The sequence below is a fragment of the Trichechus manatus genome, unplaced genomic scaffold, assembly GCF_000243295.1.
Source record: "Trichechus manatus latirostris isolate Lorelei unplaced genomic scaffold, TriManLat1.0 scaffold00067, whole genome shotgun sequence".
Classification (NCBI taxonomy): Eukaryota; Metazoa; Chordata; class Mammalia; order Sirenia; family Trichechidae; genus Trichechus; species Trichechus manatus.
The window spans coordinates 7,665,514-7,690,878 of NW_004444003.1; positions in this window are offsets into that span (position 1 = coordinate 7,665,514).

Consider the following 25,365-nt stretch of genomic DNA (forward strand, 5'->3'; position numbering starts at 1 on the left):
AACACAACTTCCCAATATGGTGAAAAAGTAACCTCTATTTTAGCATGCTATGGTGACAAACAAAACACAGAAGCGTCACTTTATTTATAAAAATATCATTTGTATGTTGGAAATGAAATAGGACTTTGAATGTTTGGAAAAACTCACTCTGAAATCTAAGGATTTGGGAGAGACTTTCTTTAGTTATCATGATGTAAGAAAAATAGACTGTAATTGAAAAATGGACCTATTCAGATTTCTTTGAGACATTCATTATTAGTATTTCTCTTTTGATAATAGGATTATGAGGTTTGACCTTCTACTGAGAAATGAGAAAACCTAATCATGAGTTGATATTCCTTCATATTTCTACTACTCAGAGTATTGCCCGAAGAGGAAAACCATGGAAATGATCTCAAAATTACGAAGTTTGACCTTTTTTATTGCAAGGCTTAAACAGGCTATGCCTGTCCACTGAAAGTGCTGCTTTTAGGACAAAGAGATAACATGTTTCATGTCCATATTCATTAGTCAGGATTGGATGAGTTATCCTGCTCTAATAAAGGATTCCAAAATATCCAGACCTTAAAACAATAGCAGTTCATTTATTATAGTTGCAAATTTTGCTGTGGGTCGAGGTCAGTCACCAAAGCAGCTGTCCTCCATGTAATGGCTCACTGTTACTTCTCCTGACCAGCATAGACATTTACAATAGGCTTGGCAAGAGAAGAGGAGAGGTGGAGAGATGTGTACTAGCAACGAAATTCTTCTGCCCCAAAGTGGCACACATGTTTTCCACTCACTTTTTTTTTAACCAAAGCATAGTTCAAGGTTAGAATATGGAAGCAAATGGAAAATACAAACATAGTGCACCTGTAAGGAGTAAACCAGAGCCGAGTGGTTGTAATATTTGCCATGATATGCAATTGTGATTTGCCAAAATGAGAAGGATTACTTACTAGTTTATTAAAATAGGTGGCTTGGTTCAACATTTACCTTCCATGGAGGTGGGGCATCTAGGTTCTGTAATGTACTTGTACTTGTTAACATATCTAAATGAGATGGAGACAAACCAAAACAATATAACAGCATGTGTTAACTGTTCCCTTTAATGTGAATATGTGTCCTCCCATGAAGATACGTATACTGAAAGACTTTATAAAAGCAGCTATCTAGTGGGGTGAAAGAGCATTGATTTTAGAAAACAACAGCCCTGAATTTTAATTCTAGCTATTCAGGGTCACAGGTGGTTTTCCTATAGAATATATTGAAAAAAAAAATGGTCTCATTTTACTGATGGAGAAAGTGAAACTCCAAAAGGAGACACAAGCTTGTTTGAGACGTATATCAGCTTGACTATTTATGTTTAATGGAGGCTTGTCATTGCTTTTTAATTAGTTTAATTCAAATTACGATCTCTTCTTATAATATGAAATAATACATGTAATAATATACATTAATAAAAAAGTTTACAATGAAAACAATATAAAAGCATAAAATATGAGACAATTCAATTTTTTTGAAAATATTTTATGGAATAAAAATATGTATCAAAATGTATAAGAATAAAGCAAGTATCTTGGAAAACACTAAATTATAATTATATACTGGTAGCAACTTCTACTATGAAAGCATTAGGACAACTTTTACCACAGCATATAAATGACATGCTGAAATTAAGAAGTATATTGGGCACAATTGAATGTGAGGGTTCATCACCCAATGAATCACTAAAAGTCCTCAATTCACAGACAAAGCATTGTCTACCTCAGTGATTCTGGACAAAACAATTATCCACTGCCACCTTTTCTTAACAAGCAGTTAAATATTTTATGTTTTGTGAAGTGATAACATAGGATCCAAAGCTACTTTTCAAACGAAAGAGTTACAGATTGGAAAAAATGTATTTCACATTGTATTAATGGTTTTAGACCTGGAAGTTTCTCAGCCTACCCTGAGCTGTATTTGCAAATGTTATGTATTTACCTGACTTTTGGAGCTCTGGTGGTGCAGTGGTTAAGAGCTCGGCTGCTAACCAAAAGGACGGCGGTTCCAATCCACGAGTGACTCCTTGGAAACCCTATGGGGCAGTTCTGCTCTGTCCTATAGAGTCACTATGAGTTGAAATTGACTCAACAGCAATGGGTTTGGTTTCTCTTTGGTTACCTATCTTTTAGGAGCCCTGGTTGTGGAGTGGTTAAGTGCTTGGCTGATAACCAGATGGTCAGTGGTTTGAACCCAGAAGCTGCTCCATGGGAGAAAGGTGTGTCAGTCTGCTTCCATAAAGACTACAGCTTTGGAAACCCTATGGGGCAGTTCAACTCTGTCCTATAGGGTTGCTATGAGTCAGAATTGAAATGACAGCAATGGGTATAACTGTCTTTTATTTCCCTTAATGGTGATAAGATTGCTGTACATTAATTTATTTTTTATTTTTTATTTTTTGTGCCATAGCATACCTTGCAGGCTTGTAAATTTGTTCTCATGTCATATTCCATGAAGCTAAAATTACTTTGGTGAATGAACTACTACAAGATTTTAAAATATTGACCCAATAACATGGTGAAATGGATTACAGTATAGATGAAAAGGGTAGAACATGCTCAGCATCTCTCAAGCTGAAAGAACTGAAGAAAAACTTCAAGCCTTGAGTTGCGATAAGGATTCTATCGGGAAAATGGAGCCCTGGTGGTGCAGTGATTAAGAACTCGGCTGCTAACCAAAAGGTTGGCAGTTAGAGTCCACCACCGCTCCCTGGAAACCCTATGGGGGCAGTTCTGCCTTGTCCTATAGAGTCGCGAGGAGTTGGAATAATTCAATGACAATGGATGAGGAGAATATTGCACAATGCAGGAAGCATCAAAAGAAGATGGAAGGAATACACAGTCACTGTACCAAAAAGAACTGGTTGATGTTCAACCATTTCAGGAGATAGCATATGATCAAGAACTGATGGTACTAAAGGAAAAAGTCCAAGCTGCACTGAAGGGAATGGTGAAAAACAAGGCTCCGGGAATTGACAGAATACCAACTGAGACGTTTCAACAAACGATGCAGCTCCAAAGGTGCTCATTTGTCTATGTCAAGTAATTTAGAAGACAGCTTCCTGGCCAACCGACTGGAAGACGTTCATATTTGTGCGTGCTCATTCCAAAGAAAGGTGATCCAACAGAATGCAGAAATTATAGAACAATATCATTAATATCACAAACAAGTAAAATTTTGCTGAAGATCATTTAAAAGTGGTTGCAGCAGTACATTGACAGAGAACTGCCAGAAGTTCAAGCTGAATTCAGAAGAGGATGTGGAACCAGGGCTATCATTGCTGATGTCAGATGGATCTTGGCTGAAAGCAGAGAATACCAGAAAGATGTTTACCAGTGTTTTATTGACTATGCAAAGGCATTTAACTGTGTGGACCATAAAAAAATTATGGATAACATTGCCAAGAATGGAAATTCCAGAACACTCAATGGTGCTCATGAATAACCTGTACATAGACCAAGAGGGAGTTGTTCGAACAGAAAAAGGGGATACTGCATGGTTTAAAGTCAGGAAAAGTGTGCGTCAGTGTTGTATCCTTTCACCATGCTTATTCAATCTGTATGCGGAGCAAATAATACAAGAAGCTGGACTATGTGAAGAAGAATGAGGCATCAGGATTGGAGGAAGACTCATTAACAACCTGTGATATACAGATGACTCAATCTTGCTTGTTGAAAGTAAAGAGGACTTGAAGCACTTACTGATGAAGATTAGAGACTACAGCTTTCAGTATGGATTGCACCTCAACATAAAGAAAACAAAAATCCTCACAACCAGACTAATAAGCAACATCACGATAAACAGAGAAAAGACTGAAGTTGTCAAGGGCTTCATTTTACTTGGATACACAATCAACACCCATAGAAGCAGCAGTCGAGAAATCAGACAATGTATTGCGTTGGGCAAATCTGCTGCAAAAGACCTCTTTAAAGCGTTGAAAAGCAAGGATGTCACTTCGCTGACTAAGGTGCACCTGCCCCAAGCCATGGTATTTTAGTCACCTCATATGCATGCGAAAGTTGAACAATGAATAAGAAAGTCCAAAGAAAGATTGATGCCTTTGAATTATGGTGTTGGTGAAGAATATTGAATACACCACAGACTGCCAGAAGAATGAACAAATCTATCTTGAAAGAAATACAGTCAGAATGCTCATTAGAAAAAAGGATTCTGAACTTCGTCTCATACACTTTGGACATGTTTTCAGGAAGGACCAGTCCCTGGAGAAGGACATCATGCTTCATAGAGGGTCAGTGAAAAAAAAGAAGACCCTAAAAAGAAGGATTGACATAGTGACTGTAACAATGGGCTCAAGCATAAAAACGATTGTGAGGATGGCTCAGGACCGGGCAGTATTACCTAGGGTCACTATTAGTTGGAACTGACTCGATGGCACCTGACAACAACACAGATGAAAAGTTGTTAATTTTCCTTTTATGTCTTATAATTATCAAGGAGTTTTTTTTTTTATTAAAAAAATCCTTTTACAGAAATTAAACTAAATGTTTTCCTAGTATTAATTTAGTTTTGAATCCTTTGGATTCCTTAATGGATTCCTTTATCTTTATAGTTTAATTTTTTTTTTTTTTTTTCAAAGAAAAAAAAAAAAAAAAAAAAATCCTTTTATAAATATTCTCTGAGAATCACCCCTATTGGATACACTTAAGCTGGGATGAAGAAGGGAGGAAATGGGAACTCATATTTATTGATTGACATTTTAGTTTATATTATGTTCCAAGTACTGCTTGGTGTTTGATAAAAATTTCCTAGTACAATCTCTATTACTAATTCTTTTTACAAATATCCACACACGCACACAGCTGTATGTTCATGGGTAGAATAAAACTTCAGGATTGCTTCTCTCAAAAATCCATGTTCTTCCCGCTTCACTTAGCAGTGGAAAGGACTAGCACTCCCAGTGATATCATAAGTAGTACAACCACGTCTACCACAGTTCTACTGACACACGTGGTGTTTGCATGAGTCAGAACTGTCTCAAAGGCAATGTTTTCTTATGGTCCCTGGTGGCTCAAATGTTTTGTGCTCGACTACTAACCAAAAGGTTGGCAGTTTTAATCCACCCAGTAGCACCGTGAAATAAAGGTCTGGTGATCTACTTATGAACAATCAGTCATGAAAAACCTGTGGAGGCAGTTCTACTCTAAAACACAAGGGGTTGCTATGAATTGGAATTGACTCGACGGCAACAGATTTGGTTTTGGTTTACCCTAACTTCAACTATAACAATAACGGAAAAATTAGAGTTAACACTATTGAGCTCTTACTATAGCTTTAACATGCATTCTTCCTTTTACTCATCATGGGCCTATTAGACAGGTATCATCATGATTTTACCCGTTCTACCAATGAGGAAATTGTGATTTAGAGCATTTGAGTTTCTTGCCCAATGTTATACAGCAAGTGAGTTAGTTAATAGTGGATCAGGAATCAAAATCTAAGTCTGTTTGATGTCAAAGTTAAAATTCTAACCCACTGTTAGCAACACTCAAAATTATTACTGACAACTTTTTTCCTTAATTTAATAGCCATATGTGGGTGAAGAAATACTTGTCCCATTGAACCAAGGTGGCTATTGTGGAGGCTTTTATAAGTAGAAAGAATGTTCACAATCTGAATGATAAGCAGAAATTCCCGATCATTACAAGTGATTATTACTTAAAGGGAAAAAGAGCATTGGACTAATTTGCAGGTTGTTTCAGAATCTTTTACGGCCCATTAGCGTTTCTTTTCCGTTTCATTTCTCTTTGACTTCTCTGTGAACATTTATTCACAGTTAATCAACCAATCCAGTGGTAAGGTCATGGAGCATGCTTAGTTGACACAACCCTACCAGCACTACTGATAAAAACAACCCAAAGCCCTTGTTTTGCTGACAAATGGTTTAGGAGACTTTCTCCTATCCATAAAGGATTGTTGTTGATGTTAGGTGCCCTAGAGTTGATTCTGATTCATAGCAACCCTATATGTTACAAAGTAAAATGGCTCCATAGGATTTTCTTGGCCGTAATCTTAGTGGAAACAAATCACGAGGGCTATCTCCCATTTTACATTGGCTGGATTCAGCCTACCAAACTTTAGGTTGACAGTTGAGTGCAAACCGTTTTCGCCACCTAGGGACCTTTCCATCAAGGATAGCATTTAACATGTGGTATTTCAGTATTCTGTATGGGGCTCTCTGCTGGAGAATTTCTTTGATATTCACAAGGGATTTAACTCAAGATCTTCCTCAATACTCAAATTCACACATTTCACTAAAGCATATATTCTTGACAGCTACTAAACAATAATATATATCTTACAGAGTGTTATGAGAGGTAAGTGAGCCATTAAAGCTTTGTTGAGCTTTAGATGCTTGGTGGTTAGGTTAGACTTAATTTTTGAGATATGAGTTCCTCTCTATGAGCCTACCTACTTAAGATTAAAATAAGTGCCTCCTAAAAAGTACTGTTTACTATCCGTCATAGACCATTTGTGTTCCTCCTGAAGTGTTTAAACATAGAATGGTACATCCTCACATTAAGGTCCTTTTGCTGTTACTGTGTGCAATCTTGGGCATGTTAAATCATCTCTCATTCTCGGTTTCTTCAGCTGTGATATTGTAAAATAGCTCTCAGTCAAGTCTCTGCCAACACAAAAGATTTTTGAATCTTTGTTAAACTTTGGCAATCCTCCAGCGGCCTCTCAGTGCCAACTAAACTAAGTCTAAACTCCTTAGCCTGATAATCAAGGCCGTCCATCATACTTTCCCAATCTACTGATTCTTCTTTATAGCCATCATTTTCTACAAGACAATCAAGACGGCAACCAAGGACAGTAACATACTGTTCTCTAAACCAAAAAATAAAATGAAATAAAATAAAAAAAACACAGTTGCCTTCAAGTCAGTTCAGACTCATGGAAACCCCATGTGTGTCAGAGTAGAACTGTGCTCCATAGGGTTTTCAATGGTTGATTTTTCAGAAGCAGATTGCCAGGACTTTCTTCTAAGGCATCTCTGGGTGGACTCAAACCACCAACCTTTTGGTTAGTAAGTGTGTGCTCAACTGTTTGTACTACCCATTGACTCCATTCTCAAGTACATACTGTGTTTTTGATCATTGTACCTTTGGTCACCTAGAATAACTCCTTCCCCTTCCACTCCTCTTTCCCTCTTCAAAGCTTGGCTCAGTTATTTCTACCTCTGTAATGCTTTCTCTAGTTCCTGTGCCAAGGTGGTTGCTCCCTCCACTCACTTCTTTTATGTCCCATGCCATTTTTTTTCCTGGATTATAGGCATTTTTGTTCACTATCTAGTCTCCCCTACTAGAATGTAAATTTCTGATGGGAAGATCATATCTTCAATTACTCTGTATCCCTCAGAGTACTGCAGCATGTACTATATAAGCAGCAAGTGCTCTTTAAATACTAGTAGGAAAAAAAAAAATCCAGTAATACTTTCATGTGCTTCCCTGGAATTCCAACAAAGTAATTGTAATTAGGGGACCTTTTGGTTCAGTCTTCCTGAAACACTCTCAGAAATATCATGTAGTTCCAAGGGAAGGAAACAAATCTTAGTTTCCTCATAAGATAATAATAGTGCACACCTTCTGTCCTTCATAACTTCCAGTGAAATAATGAAATCATCATATAATGAATGGGGCACAGAGCTTGGCACAGGACAAGTGCTGTGAACCTGTTAGTAGGTTCAATTATAATTATCCTTATTCTTGTTTCCCAATTGATCATTGAACAACACTCAAAAGTTGCATTAAATGTCCTTTTTTATGTCACCTAGAATTCATTTATAATATGTGCATTCTAGAAAGTGACTATTAGTGTCCTCTTGACAAGATGTCAGGATAGAAGCTTTATGGTTTTCTGCATGTTTGAAGGTCCACATAAATAAGCCTGTTTTAGCATGGAAAAGGAGTCCCTGACTAGTGCAAACGTTTAAGTGCTTGGCTACTCACCAAAAGGTTGGCGGTTCGAGTCCACCCAGAGCAGAGGCACCTTGGAAGAAAGTTCCCATGATCTGCTTACAAAAGTTCACAGCCATGAAAACCACCTAGAGTAGTTCTGCTCTGACACACATGGGGAATCGACTCAATGGCAACCAGTTTTTAGCAACCGAAATCATTGTCATTAGTGGTGGAAATAATTCTTCTGGTTTAAAACTTTATATCTTCAGAATCTCTTATTAAAATGAAAATATGTTACTTGAGAAAAAAGTCACACATTATAAAATTAAAATCATTTAACAAATAAACTGAGACCAATTTTTAAATTATGAGTATCATATGATCTAATTGTCCCCTATCTAGAATTAAGGGGTTGGATAATAACCCATAATGAAATGGTCTCCAGTTTCTCCAACTGGTAAGATGAAGGCCAGATAGTGATCATAAGGTTGTAACATAAGGTCATCCAAATTGAGTAGTATTACTTAAAATTTTAAAGCTTACTTAGCAAGTTTATGAAAAATCCATAAATTCTTCATGTTCAGAATTAAATTTCTATTAGAGATTATGTACTTTATGTCTGACTATACACATTTAAATGATACACCAAGTTTTTAATATTACATACACTTAGTATAAATCATTGAACAAATATTAGAAATCATCGCTTCATATTTTTGGAGTTTTAAATACCAGTCATTGAATTAGTTGCTATAACAGTTGAATTGAGGTTACTTTCATATCAAAGGAGACCTGGTTGCACAGTGATTAAGAGCTCAGGCTGCTAACCAAAAAGTCAGCAGTTCGAATCCACCAACTGCTCCCTGGAAACCCTATGGGGCAGTTCCACTCTGTCCTGCATGGTCGCTATGAGTTGGAATTGACTTGACAGCAACAGGTTTATAACAAAAAAGAAGAATTAGTTAATGTCATCAACAAACGATTGCCAAGAATAAGTAGTTCTTTTTCTGGAGCTTAAACAATATTGGATAACAGAGACCTTCAAAGCAGAATTTTAAAATGAATGTCTTTTTACTAAAGGTTAATATTAAAGGTATATTTTAGTGATTGGTAGATTCACAACTTATTTAAAGTATATATTTTCGGTTTATCTCACTTATAGTTATACAACTAACATGTTAATCAGTTATAATTTTATATATAAACATTAAAATGATATGATTTAAAAAATGTGTTCAATTATTCAGTAAAGCGATAATAAGTTCGGGTTTTTTACCAATGTATGCTTTTCCTCTGTTCAAACATTGCTGGAAATAATTCATACCTGTGGATTTAAAAGATTAAAAATATGCCAGCTGTTCTACATTCTACCTAGCTGAGTAGCATCTGGGGTCTTAAAAGCCTGTGAGCAGCCGTCTAAGATACTCCACGGGTTTCACCCCTTCGGGGGCAAAGGAGAATGACGAAAACAAGATACAAGGGAAAGGTCAGTCCAGAGGACTAATGGACAACAACTACCACAGCCTCCACCAGACTGAGTCCAGTACAACTAGATGGTGCCCGGCTCCCACCACTGACTGCTCTGACTGGGATCACAACAGAGGGTCCCAGACAGAGCTAGAGAAAAATGTTGAACAAAATTCTAACTCACAAAAAAAGATCAGACTTACTGGCCTGACAGAAACGGGAGAAACCCCGAGAGTATGGCCCCCGGACACCCTTTTAGCTCAGTAACGAAGTCACTCCCGAGACTGACCATTCAGCCAAAGATTATACAGCCCCATAAAACAAAACAAAACTAATGGGGGCACAACAGCTCAGGGACAAGGACTAGAAGGCAGGAGAGGACAGGAAAGCTGGTAATAGGGAACCCCAGGTCGAGAGGCGAGAGTGTTGACATGTCGTGGGGTTGCTAACTAATGTCATAAAACAATATGTGTACTAACTGTTTAATGAGAAACTATTCATTCTGTAAACCTTCATCGAAAGTACAATAAAAAAATTAAAAAAAAGAAAAGTATGCGAGCAAGAATATATAACTTCTAGAGTAATATTTAAAAGGTTGCTGCATGAGCAATCATATGACATTTACATTGTCTAATATTGAAAATAAATAATCAATTTCACTTCACATCAGGGAAATTTTAAACTGTTGACCAAAAAGGCAGAAGTTTTCAAGATCACTTGACATATCAAAATATCCTCTTTGCTGATAACATCTTAGTGGCTGAAAAAGTGAGACTGTTTACTCAATTAATGGCAAGAAGAGGAGTGTTAGATATAAGCCCAAAAACTGTTGAAAGCCTGAGAAAACACATCACACTTAGAGAAAAATCAAAGTATAAAAAAGCTGTGTGTAAAGGAGTTGAAGAGAAAGTGTAAAAATACCAGAACTTGGTGAAAATAATAAAGAAAGCAAAAAATAAGGTCTGAGGTGCTGAAAAGAATCTGACCCCAATTTCCTCTCAAATTACTGAATTGTATCATTTCTGTAGCTCTGGATGACAAACCCACTAGGCTGTTAAGGGATTAGCTAATGAAGTTACTGAAGCACTGGCAGTTATTTTTGAAAAGTCTTCTAGAATTGGGAAGGTGATATATTGGAGGACCAAGAAAAAAAATAAAAACAATTTTGCTTCTGGTATTGAAAGAGTACAAGAGTAATAATTCATAAGCTCGTTGGTCAGATAGTCCAACTTCAACCATATATAAAAGAGAAACAAAGAAAACATTCTACCACCTATATTATTCTACAATTAAAAAAAAAAAAAGAATTTCAGACAGTTAGCCTACTGGCATGCAGGGGACTAGGGGCTGCAGAATTAGCATTTCTGAATAAATAGGTAAGAATTTAATGGTGTCAGGAGTGGGTCGTGGGAGAGGGTATTGTGGAGAAGATATTTTATTATTATAACACAAGGAGAATATGATGCCTCGAATTTCTGAGTAATGTAGAGTTCACATTGCTTCATGAGTCTAAAATTGAGGAATTTAAGACAAATAAAAGCATCATTTTGAGTGAGGAGGTTAAGTCCAGAGAGACTGCAAAGATTGGTATTAGGTCTGATCCAAGAAGAGTGACTAGAAGCCAAATATTAATAACAATTGTAGATGGTATGTGAGAGGGAGGTATTATAAACACCAATCAGGAATATGGCAGAATAATTCTTTTAGCCTACAGAGAACTGACAAATGAGTGGGACCTAACGAATGGGGTCTAACATGGAAAATACAAGCTGATGTTTCAGGAGAAAAATATTCTGAAACAGATGCAAACAGGAAGAAGTTCAAGCCAGATATATAGAATGGTATATTTGCTAAAGAACCACATTCCTTCAAAGATGACTGCTAGCCCAGTGGGAAAACCCTACTCTGTGGATGCCCATCTTACTCAAAACTTGATAATGTTTTAACAGTTTTTTTTTGGAAAAGAGTTAATGGGAGAGTTTATTATGTTTAAGATGAGGATGGTGTGAACAAACTATTGAATTGGTTGTTTTAAGGTTTGCCACCTTTCGACATTCTCTGAAAGATACCCTGGTCCCAGACTGTTAAGATGAATACATAGCTACAGATTGATTGGGGCAACCAGTCAAACACTGTTTACTGAGTACTTATGTGACATAATCTGTGCTAGTTGCTAAGGATAAGAGATAAGAGAGGATTAAGATACAGTTATTGATCTCATACCTGTTGCCATGGCATGAATTTTGACTCATAGAGACCCTATAAGACAGAGTAGAACTGCCCCATAGAGTTTCTTTATGGAAGCAGACTGCCACATGTTTCTCTGTTGGAGTGGCTGGTGGGTTCGAATCGCAGACCTTTCAGTTAGCAGCCAAGCACTTACTATGCTACCAGAACTCCTTTTTACTGATCTCAGGAAGCTAAAAATCTACTAGTATGTGCTGGAGCCTGGTGGTGCAGTGGTTAAAGCACCTGTCTGCTAAACAAAAGGGTGGTGGTTGGAACTCACCAGGTAAGCTCTTAAGTGGGATAAAGATGCGGCAGTCTCCTCCCTTAAAGATTACAGCCTTGGAAACCCTAAGGGGCAGTTCTACTCTGTCCTATAGGTTCACTATGAGTCTAACTGACTCCATGGCAACTTTTTTTGTTTGTTTGCTTTTGTTAATCCTTCAACCAGTTGCTGGGTGGAGAAGATATGTGTACACTGTAGGAGCCATTTCTTTGAAGTTTAAAGTTCCTCTCTGCAAAGATGAAAATGCCTCTGTTTATAATTTGCCAGGTTGTCTTTCTTTTTCTGCAGTTAAGCCTGAGAACTTCCCAGAAAGAAAATCATTCTGGAAATCTGGCATAATCCAGATGTTAGGTCCTAAAAAGGGACCTACCTTTTGCCAGCAACATTTTCTTCCTTGCTAGATCCCTTGAAACTTTTATTTAATTGGTGAATTTCAGCTTTCACAGTAAATTTATTAAATTTCCTCCTGAGCATTTGGGAGTCATGGTCAGATTAACCCACGGGGCAATCAGGCATTTCCCAGTGGTCAATTGGCAACATTTCATTTAATGTCCTCAGTGAAGCATGGAAGGGATTTGCAGGTGCAAATGTTTCTTGATTTCTGTATTATCTATAGAAGACACTGACTGTAGGAAAACAGGTGTATGAAGTCAGAATGGTTAAGAACGTTTTTGTCCAAATGCTAGAAATAGTAGGTTCAGTTTTGATGGATACTATCAATTTGACCATTTTGACATGCACACATTTTGGGACCACTTCTTTGTTGCATTGACATATTGATTGAGGATATCCTTACTAGTGGGGCTTTATGTTAGGTGCCTGGGGTTGAGATGAGGTGTGAAAAAAATAAGACAAACAGAAACAGTCTATTTCTTTGTAATAAACAAATAAATAATAAAGAATAAGTCTTCTTTCTAATAAATAAATATTAATAGTGATATTAATAGTGAGTAAGATAGGCATTACACATAATAATAATATTGATGATGATGATATTAATAATAATAACAGGTTTCCCTTAAGTTACACAATAGATGTTAGCAAAGTATTACAGGTGCTCAGAGGAAACAAGAAATTTGGTCCAACTGTGAATACTGGAAGGGGAAAGATCTGAGGTGGGCCCTTGTATTAACAGTCAAGGTCCATTCAGGAGACAGAAACCACTCATTATTTTAGAAGGAGAAAATTTAAATAAAGCAATAATAAATATGAGACTGGAGTGATGGAGGATTAACTACTTAGGGGTATAGAGAATTCTAGGGAATACAGGAAAAGAAGTTATAGGGAGAAGACATACCTCTAGGGCTCAGGCAGATTTCCTAAGGAAGGAAAGATAAATGTATGAGCTACAGACCTCCTTGGAGAGGATGCAGCTGCAGTCCAATGGTTGGTGAAGTTCAGTTCACTCAGGTACCACATCAGGGGGATCCCTGGAAAGTCACTCTCTGTGGTGCCATCCATGGGGTCATGCCGTGCTTTAGACATCATCATAAATCTACCCAAGGATGTGCTGAAATGGATCTTGAATGTTACCATTCCTATCATGCATGATATAAGTATAAAGAAAGGAGCAGAGGACTTAAAACTAGCTTCTGACACATTTAAGCTTAAGTTTGCTTAGAAACTTTGGGCTTCTTTATTTAGCAAGTGTTCTAAAAGAGTAGGAGACACATTAAGATTCAGTGTTTATGAGTACTAGGCACGGTGACCATGTAATTTGTCATCTAAACTGAGACTTTTTTGAAAGAGAGAGAGGGGGCACTATGAATAGTTATGCTGTGACCACAGGTATAAACTGGGCTTGTTCCGCAAAATCTGGGCTGGAGGACTTTTTTTTTTAAGGTAATAATATACATTTCACGTTTTGTCCCTGATATGTCTGAAAGTTAATATCTTATCAGACTTAGGCATCACAGGGACTGTGAACTCTTGACAAGTTCGTTCTCTCACGCTGTAAATGTCCACCAGAATAATCCTCACCCTTAATACAGATCTGATCATGTTACTGCTTTACTTAATTTCCATCAATAATTTTTCATCCTCCAGTAGTTAAATTAACATGGCTTATAAGGCTGCTCATAACCTAGCCTCTCCCTCCATCTTTCACTTTAATATTATTATTATTTTTATTACTCATTGCCTGACACATTACATTATAGCTACACTAAACGACTTATTTCTAAAAACTTTTTCTCTCTCTTTTGCTTCTTAGTCTTTTTACATGTTGTTCTGTCTACTTGGAACTCTTTTCATTTCATCTTCTTCACTTGGTCAATTCATTATCCATTATATCTCACCGTAAACATCACTGCTGCCAGATCTGTTCCTGGATCCCCGCTGGAACTAAGTTGTCTTGTTTATATTACTCTGCCTCCTTGCATACATGTGCATTGTATGTCTCTTTGCAAAGAACTTGGCAGTCTTTATTTTTTTGTGTATTTAATTATTGTCTTTCTCATTACAAGGGAAACTCCATAAGGTTTGTGACATTTTCAGCATTGTCCCTCTGGCACTAGATGTAAGGAGGTGTCTATTGAAAAAATGATTAAGTATATGAAGCATACATTAATTGAGCACTTACTGTGTGTCAGGAATTTAATCCTCTAACTGGCCCTGTAAAGTAGGTACTCATTGTTCCTATTTTAGAGATGAGGAAATTGAAGTAGTGAAATTTTTAAAACTTACCCAAGTTGGCACAGCTAGTAAGCAGAGGAAATAGGATTCTAACCCAAGCATGTCTTCAAACATCAGAAGTTTTTCTCATTTTGTGGGAGTATTGCTCCAGTTTATGTTTGAGGAGATTTAATTGGGGCTATGCCCTGGTGGCATAGTGGTTAAGAGCTCAGCGGCTAACCAAAACGTCAGCAGTTTGAATCCACAGGCTGGTCCTTGGAAGTCCTATGGGGCAGTTCTACTCTGTCCTGTAGGGTTGCTATAAGTCAGAATCGACTCAATGGCAATGGGTTTGGTTTGGGTTTTTTCTTTTTTCTTTTGTAATACGTTATAAGCAGTTCAGTATAGAAGACATAAGTACAACCAGTTGAGTATAAAGTAGAACTTTAAAAATCTGATTAAAAGGGATTGTTTGCATGGTGAAGTAGTGAGCTCCCCAAGTCTGGAAGAATTTAAACAAAGGCTGGTTAACCTTTTGTCAAGATATTTAGAGGGCATTCCAGAATTTGTTAGAAAGATAGCAAGTTGACCTGGTAGAGCTCTATGAGTCTGTGAAAATAACTGAGTAACACTTAAAGGCAATTGAATAGCTACTCAGCTCGAAGACGAAGCAGTCTTGGAGATGACCTGCAATTTTAGCACGTATCAAGCAGACTTCAGTTTATGTAAATCGTACTGAGGAGGCAGCACCAAGGACCTTCTTTCCAATTAGTTTTGCTGGCATCCAAGCTTAATTGGCCCCTAAATGTTTTTTCCTGTAGAGCTCTTATCTCACGAACCAACTGCTTAAACTATTTTGGCAGATTCAGGATTCATAGCTCTTCAAGGAGCTGTAAAATATCTTTCTTAAAAAAAAGTCAGCCTACTCCAGTGGGACAGCCTTGTGACAGGCTTCATTTTCTAATCTGAAAGTTTCCCCTACCATGGTTATTATCTTATCATGCAATGCTTTCTAATGTGTCTTGGAATTTTGAGGTCATTTTATGATTTTTAGACACTGAAGATTTTTTTTGTCAAATTAATTGTCAATATAGAGAGCCTCAACTGTTCCAAAAGTATACAATACAACACACTATTAGAGTAATATGTATATATGTATTTTTTTTCAAATGAGATGAAATATGGTGAGTCTTTAGACATGTGAACTAATGGTAAAATTCCAGAGTGTGAAAAAGACTCCTTAAATCTCACTTCCTATCACAGATTCATTGGCTGGAAAGAAATCCTTGGCAGGCTAAGATCTCTATACTCTTCACTGTATCAGAATTGATTTTACTAGAAATAAGTTGCTCATCTGTTAATATTTCTTCTTATATTTAGTACTTTTTGTAGGATAAGTTATTTTTGTTATTCTTTGAGTCATAACTTTCGGTTGTGAAAACATGCTCTTCTCTCCAGGTACTTAAATCTGTAGGGAGATTTTCATTCAGAGTTGCATAGATTTCTTTTTCAGAAATAAACCACACACACATACACACACACACACACACAAGATATGAGTTGGAATCATAGAAAGAAACAAGAGTTTGGCATAAAGCGTATTAAATGTGATGTATTTTTTTAAAGATTAGAAATTACACATATTTTTCTTGTTTTACTTACAGAAGAACTTTATGATATGACTAAAAGTTATACGGGCATGGATAAGCAGTGTTACTAATATCTGAAACACTGAACACGTAACAAAATTATGATATAATCTAAATTAGATAGATCACATTACACCTTAAAGCCAAAAAAAACAACCCCTTTGCCATCAAGTCACTTCTGACTCATAGCCACCCTATAGGACAGAGTAGAACTTCCCCATAGTTGCCAAAGAGCAGCTGGTGGATTTGAACTGCCAACCTTTTGGTTAACAGCTGAGCTACACCACTGCACTACCGGGCTCCACCTTAGGTTGTATCGTATTCTAGTTGTGTTTACGTGCTTGGCTGCTAACCCAAAGGTCCATGATTAGAACCCACCAGCTGCTCCTTGGACACAATGGGGCAGTTCTCCTCTGTCCTATAGGGTCGCTACAAGTCAGAATCGACGACACACCACAACAGCAAACCAAAACTAAACCAAACCCATTGCCATCGAGTTGATTCTGACTCCTGGCATCCCCATGTTTTGCAGGGTTTTCTTGGCTGTAATCTTAATGAAAGCCAATCATCAGGCTTCTCTTCTGCCATACCTTTAGGTTAGTACTCAAATGCAAACCATCTGTGCCAGATAGACACCTCCAGTGCTTGGAAATAATTGTTGAATGAACAGACAATTTGTTCTATATGTTGAACATCAATCTCCTCCCTATCATCAACATTAAACATTTTGAATAAAGAAATTGTCATGATGAACCATAACATAGATATACCCCACAGAACAAAAAATACAAAACTTATAAAACGTCATGGTCATATACAGTCTCCAAAATAATTATTTTTCCTGTTAACATTATTAAAATGAACTAAGGAGGTAGCTGAATAATGGAAAATAGATAAACATTAGAGAGAAAGAATAAAAATTGGAACTTAAAGATATTTTTACTAGTATTATTATTTTTTAAAACCCTGGGAAAAATAAATAATCTGGACTCAGAGGGTTTGATTCTCCCCCAGGTTATCACTTACCAAAAGGAAAAAAAAGAAAAAAGAATTGCGTTTGAATGCCAGGAGAGAAGTTCAGACCTTTATTTTCTTTCATTCTCCCAAAACCCGGAGAGAACCACAGAAATAGGATTTAGGGAAGAGTCTTAAAATTAGGTAAAATGACACTAAAGGGAAAATAAGATTGTCAGAAAGATGAGTGTTGAAAATTTCAGTCAGGATAAAATATAAAATATTTTAAAATGTGGAGACCACTGAGAAGGAATAATAAAACAATAACTATCATTTATAGTATCCCATATCTCATGTATACTGCTACCCTGTAAATGTTTGACTAGAATCTCATCCAAGCCAAAGTATTACACATTAGCATTGGAAACAATACTTTTATTATGGGTCATTTTTAAACAATGATAAATCCATTTGTATGAACAATCAGCCGACATTAAAAAATCTTTAGCCTTAACTATTTTGGAAAATGATATGGCATTTCCTTAGAAAGCTAGAAATAGAAATACCATACTATCCAGCAATCCCACTCCTAGGAATATATAGTAGAGAAATAAGAGCTGTCACGTGAATAGACATATGCACACCCATATTCATTGCAGCACTGTTCACAATAGCAAAAAGATGGAAACAACGTAGATGCCCATCAACAGATGAATGGATAAACAAACTATGGTACATACTCACAATGGAGTACTATGGAACGAGAAAGAACAATGATGAATCTGTGAACCATCTCATAACATGGATGAAACTGGAGGACATTATGCTGAGTAAAATAAGTCAATCACAAAAGGACAAATATTGTATGAGACCACTACTGTAAAAACTGATGAAGTTTTTCACACAAAAAGAAACAATCTTTGATGGTTACGAGGGATAGGAGCAGTGTGTGGGGTGGGCAATACTAACAGACAATAGATAAGTGGTAACTTTGGTGAAGGGTAAGACAGTACATATTACTGGGGAAGCCAGCACAACTTGTACAAGGAAAGGTCACGGAAGCTCCATTGATACATCCGAACTGCCTGAGGGACCAAGTTACTGCACTGAAGGTTGTGGGCACCATGGTCTTAGGGAACATCTAGCTCAACTGGTATAACAGTTTATAAAGAAAATGTTCTACATTCTACCTTGATGAGTAGCGTCTGGGGTCTTAAAACCCTGTGAGCAGCCATCTAAGATACTCCAGGGTCTCATCCCTTCTGGAGCAAGGGAGCATGAAGAAAACAAAGTACAAGGGAAAGATTAGTCCAAAGAACTAATGGACCACGACTACAACAGCCTCCACCAGACTAAGTCCAGTACAACTAGATGGTGTCCGGCTACCATCAGTGTCTGCTCTGACAGGGATCACAATAGAGGGTCCCGGACAGAGCTGGAGAAAAATATAGAACAAAATTCTAACTCACAAAAAAAGACCAGACTTACTGGCCTGACAGAGACCAGAGAAACCCCAAGAGTATGGCCCCCGGACACCCTTTTAGCTCAGTAATGAAGTCACTCCCGAGGTTCACCCTTCAGCAAAAGATAAGACAAACCCATAAAACAAAATGAGACTAATGGGGCACAACAGACCAGGGACAAGGAGTAGAAAGCAGGAGGGGACAGGAAAGCAAGTAATAGGGAACCTAAGCTCAAGAAGGGAGAGTGCTGACATGTCATGGGGTTGTTAATCAATATCATAAAACAATATGTGTACCAACTGTTAAATGAGAGATCATTTGTTCTGTAAACCTTCATCTGAAGTGCAATAAAAAATAAAACCTTAGCCTTCCAACTTCAAGTCTTTGATATGCAATTTATTCTGTGATATGAAAATAAAGTGTATTCTTATAAAATTAGAAGGAAGGGTCTTCTTTAATACATATGGAAAAAATAAGCCAGACTCTTTCACACATTTTTAGGGTTAATTGTAATTAATGCTCATTTTAAATATCTGCAAATCTTAAAATAGTTACGTATTAAAATAATTTTACATAGGAGCTCTTAGATCCTTTTGCAACTTATGTTTTTATTTTCTGTACACTTTTTTGTTATCCTCAAAAGAGTAAAGTCACAGCATTTAAGGAAGTGCTATTTGTCTGATTATGAGAACAGTCTCTAAAAGTTGTAAATCCTTGCTTTCAATACTATTTATTACTTCTGTTTTGTTGGTATTGTTGGGCTTAACAATGGATGTTATTAATTATAGGAGTACCAACTTCCTGATAGACGGTTCTGGCTAAAACCATTACTTTGATTTTAGAGCTTACATACTGAATGTATATGATTTTTAAGTAAATAAAGTGATTATCATAATTATCAGAGCTATGTGGTACAGTGGTTAACAGTCGGCTGTTAACCAAAAGGTCAGCAGTTTAAATCTAACAGCCACTCCTTGGAAACCCTGTGGGGCTGTTCTACTCTATCCTGTAGGGTCACTATGAGTCGGAATTGACTCGACGGCAGCGGGTATGATTCAAATGATATACATAACTGAAAACTGAATCATACTTATTATGATATTTATTATTATTTATAGATATTGCATAGCAAAAGTACAAGAATGAAACAGAGAGTAGGAGCAAAAAAAACTCACATATTTCATACAGACATATTTTCATATTTTCTATAGATATATTATCTAAGATTTTCAGGATTCTTGGAAATATTATGCTCTGCCTCTGTGAAGTGGTTCTCAACTCAGATGCTTGTATGCTCGCCAGATGCATGAGTTAAATATTCATGCTTTGCCTAAGGTCTACATATGTGCCCTGAGTCACTTTCTATCTTTGTCCTTCTAAGCTATAAGAACAGTTCTGAATACAAAAATGGACACCTTGATCCTTTCCTACAGTTATATTTATAAAATCTTTTTATGAACTATAACATCTGGAGGCTCAATTTTGTCCCATTTTAGCAAGAAATAGCATGGGTTTATAAAGTGAAATGTTGCAAGAGAAGAAACCTAACTGTGCCACTTCGCGAAGTCATCCCTGGAAGAATTCCTGGAAGATCAGTTTTTTCCCATTATAATTATTAGAGATAGTTGACTCCAGGAAAAAAGGGAAAGACCTCCATTCTGCTGTCCAGCATATTTTAATGACCTCCAGATCTCATAGCTCTTCTAGATCTTACCACTCAGGGCCATACTGCACTTAGGTAACTGCTCTGTTATTGTGAGTTGCCATAGAGTTGGATCCAACTCATGGAGATCTTCTGTATAACAGGATGAAAGGTTGCCCTGTCCTGTGCCATCTTCATGATCATTGGTATGTTTTTGTCCATTGTAGCGGCTACTGTGTCAATCTATCTCACTGAGGGTTTCCCTCATTTTTCTTGTCCCTCTGCTTTATCAGTATGATGTCCTTTTCTAGTGATCGATCTTTCCTGATGACATGTCCATAGTAAACTAGTCTTAGAGGCTGCTCAGGGGAAATCATAAGCACAAGATTCTAGGGAGTAAAACAGTGTGTCTGACTTGCAGTCCATACAGGCTTCCAGGAAACACCAAGAAGCCTAAAGGTGCATGGAAATGGGGTGGGAGTGAGGAAAAAAATGCTGTTATTCTTAGAAAGCAACTTGAAAGAAGCTGAGGTAGAGTGTGGATGAATTTTGTGTATTCTCTGTATAATCCCTAAATCTTCTACACATACTACTAAGATAAAGTACTCAATGTATCACATGTTGCCTCCCTACCTAACTAGTCATAGTGTCTGATTATCTACCATTGTAGAATCAACTCACTCATTTTGAGGGTCAGAAAAAAGGCAGTGGGAGCTCATATAAATAGTAGTTGTTTACAGGCCTACCTGTTTTACTGAACTATGAGTAGTGAATTATGATTTCATGAGAATGAATGACGAATTTGTCTTCTTACGTATGGGGAGATATTTATAAGGTAGAATTGACAGGAATGACTGCTAGAGGTGTAGAATGAGGGAGAAGAAGTTGTCAAAGTTAAATGCATCTTTTCTAGGTTGAGCATTTGGACAGATGGTGATTTCGCGTAGGAGAAGAAGTGATGTGCTGACTTCAAACATAGACCAAGAGCTTCAAGCCTTCCTAAGGCTAGTCTGTTTTTACCTGGCTCTCCTGTCACAAAGTTAGGCACAGCTGAGTCAGTTAATTACCTACTAAAAAAGAAACTTTCCAAAATGTTAAGGAGCAGTGTCTGAATATTTACATTCCAGTAACTAGAAATCACTCCTTCTTAGTAATGACCTTCCATCTTATGGTATTTGTGAGGGTTAATTTTCTGTGTCAACTTGGTTAGGCTACGGTATCTTGCTGCTTGGTCAAACACCACTCTAGATGCTACTATGGAGGTATTTTCATGTGGTTAACATTTAAATCAGTTTACCTTAAGTAAAATAGATTATCCTGCATGGTGTGGGTGGGCCTCATCCAATCAGTTGAAGGTCTTAAGAGCAAAAACTGAGGTTTCCTGAAGGAGAAGGATACTGCTTTTAACCTGTAACTGAGCTATCCAACTAGAGTTTCCAGTCTGCTGTCTGGCCTACAGATTTCAAACACAAAACTCATGGAGTTTCTAGACTGTCACATGACCTACAGATTTTGGATTTATCAGCTCTCATAGTTGGGCCAGCCAATTCCTTAAACTCTCTCTCTCTCTCCATATGTGTGTGTATGTATATATATATATATATTTATATATATATACACACATACATATATATGTGTGTGTGTGTCTGTGTGTGTCTGTGTATATATATACGTATATGTATATGTATGGCTGTATTTTTCTGGAGAACCCTAAGACAGTATTGTAGCTAAGCTTAGATACAAAATGCTAGCCAGTCCCATTGCTTACTACCTGAGTTGTCACTGTGTCTCTTCACCACCCACAAGATCTATATAGCAAAATAATACCACTGATTACACAAAAACAACAAAAATCCACCTTCTATTAAGTTAGTGAAGAAATTCCACTGGTGCCTTCATGGCCATGACTTTATAAGTTATACTGATAACAATTCAATATGGGGACTTAAATCTGTTAGACTTAACCTGTAATTAAGTCACAACATTTCAGCTTTGAAAATTTCCATTGTTGCTCAGAATTGTCCAAACACTCCTTTAGAATATTAATGCTGGCATCCCATCCAATGTCTGCAAAGTTAACTTCCAGTTTATATATCCTTGCTCCAGGTTTTTTGTTGTGTTTTTCTATTTTATTGTATACATTTTTGTAAACCTTCCCAAATCCTTTGTGGGAAGAAGAAAGTGTATAAATAAATCAGAAAAAAACTAGCCCTCACTTATGTCTTTGAAACCAAACCCAGAGCTGAAAACACAACAAAGATTTAAAGATTTTTCATTACATTTTAATTTGAGTCTTCATGAGAAAACTTTATGCCCAAACAATAACCATCTGCTAAAACATATGGAACCACTAGCTCTACTGAAAGTTTTGATATCTGAAAGCTTCCCTACTCTAACCTTCTACTTTATATGATTCCATCTCAGTATTGGTTTATTTCTGAAGACTAGCCTGTCTAAAATAATAAAGCTAATGTGGAAGCTGTTTTCAGTCAAGATTTGGCCGAGTAAATAAATCCTTGTACATTCTGTCACCTTGTGTCAATTGTTCCTAAGGGATGCCACTTAAAGAGAAATTGTATTGTCATTATAGAAGACAATGATCATATTTCCTTGTCATACTATTTAAAATAAACCTGGGAAGTGTCCTCATGGGAACATTGGCTAGATACTATCACATGTAAATATTTAGAATATTTATATAAATGCACATATGCGCACGCACACACATACACACAGATGAGCATAACACCAGGGAATTTAGCATAATTTTCTAAAATTATCTGATTTTCAGTAGGAAGACTTAGAAAACTAAATATTTCAGAATAACTGCAAAGGAAAGATAATTTTTAGTGGTTTCTCCTAAAATGTCCAAGAGATCCTCCATTTCAGTCCCCTCATGCAACAATCATATTCCTGTGTCAGTTTTGCAAAATAGAATGCCAGCCATTTTTATGATAATGGGCCTATGTTTATCTAAATAAGGTTAAGAAATTTGTGTAAAGAAGAACATTATTTAAGCTCTCACTGAAAATAAATGACAAGTCTGAAATGATGATAGGGATGATAAAGGATATACATCAGCCATTTCTTTAAAGAAATTAGTCAAAGACTATCCACATCATTCTTGTCTAATCATAGGAGTCAGTGTCTTGCATTGAACAAATCTAAGAGGCATTATTTACACTGTAGTCTATATGAATGGCAACCATGCATGGCATGACTGTACAACCATGCATAACAGCTGTGAAAGAAATCACTTTTGCTGAATGAGGTCTCAAGACTTTCCTCAGACACGCCTATTCAGATGTCCATGAGGACTTACAGGATAAAACATTACGTATTTCATTATAAAAAACCTTAAAATATACAAAACATATCTATCAAATATCTTTGATAATTTGTACCCTAGGAGTCTGTTAAAACCATAAAACTAAACTATAATGTGTTCTTGTAGTCTGGAGACAAGCACAGTTGGACCAGTAAGGTATTGCCCAATTGACAGAGTATTATCTTCACACGGAATTAGACATTAACAAAAATATGAAAAATACCTTCTTCACAGCTGTCTAGTATATATTCCTTTGACGATACCACCTGAGGTCATACTGTGGCTACAAAGTAAAGAAAACAATTCTGCTTTGATAATTTTTAAATAGTTAAGCTACTCACCTGGTATGACTAAGATAGTGGTTCTCAAATTTGCATTTCAAACAAGTTTCCAGATGACACTGATGCTCCTTGTCTGAAACCACTCTTTGAAAATGACTGTGTGAATATAATCATCTAACCAATGAGAATGCACTTAGACTGAAATTTCCAGAACAATACTCAGGTTAATATTTTAAGATGAAAAAACAGGATAGAACTTTAGTCATGATACATTCCTAGACTTGTAATAAACCAAATATTATTGATGGAATAAAGAATGTTTTAAAATGTATAAAGGTGTTAACTGTGGTTGTCTTTGGGTATTGAGACCAGGGAAATTTTTTTTTATTTTTTTCCACTTCATTTTTCAAAGTTTAATGTATTTCAATTATACAGCAAAGCAAAAAACAAAATCTTTGATTTAAAAGATGAGGATATCATAATGTAATTGCTGTCAGTAAGATGTAGACCTATAAAAAGATGAAATGGAAAAAGTTGTGTGATAGATATAGTTACAACAACAACAACAGAAAGAGTGATAGCTGGGGTTGCTTATGTACAGCCAAACACCTCATGGGATTTGGTCGCTTGGTTTGGAGGGTTAAGGTCATGATTTCATGGGACACCCCAGTTAATTGGCCTAATATTGTTTTTAGTGCTTCTGTTCTACCTCCAAGTTTGTTACATAGTGAACTGTGTCTTAAAAGCTAGCAAGCAACCATCCAAGGTACAACCACTGGTCTCGATTCTTCTAGAGCAACAAAGGAAGAAGGAGAGTCAGGAATAAGAGGATGAAATGGAATGTGTGACCTATTGCTTCCATAAACAACTGCCTCTTTTGCCATGAGACCAAAAGAACTGGATGGAGCCTGGTTACCATTACTGAATGTTTTTATAAAAGATTCTATAGAATAATCCTGATTAAAAGGGGGAAAATGCAGAACAGAATATAAAATTATCATAAAATCCAGGCTTTCTGGAGCTAGGAAGTCTGGATAAACTCCGAAAATTATTGTCTTAAAACCTTAAATCTCAAACCAAAAACATTCCCTAAAGTCTTCTTAAAACCAAACAATAGTTTGGCTTAACTAGTAAAGAATGTCTGTCTTGAGCATTGTGCTGTTTTAAGAACTAGCTATATAAATCAAATTGACAACAGCAACTTGACAGATTATACTGGAAACTTAGGGGGCAGCTAGTTTATGCTAATAGGGGATGAACAACTTCAAAAAGGAAGGTGAGAATAGTTGCACAACATGAAGAACGTAATCAATGTCACTGAATTGTAAATGTAAAAATTGTTGAATTCGGAGTACTGGCAAAATGGCGCTCTAGGCAGAAGCACCACACCATCCCTCCACAGCAAAGATCCGAAAAACTAAGCTGAACAGAGAATACAACAATCCTGAAACCCTAAAACATCAAATGAAGAGATAAAGAACTCAGCCAAACACCAAATGGAGTGAGAAAACTG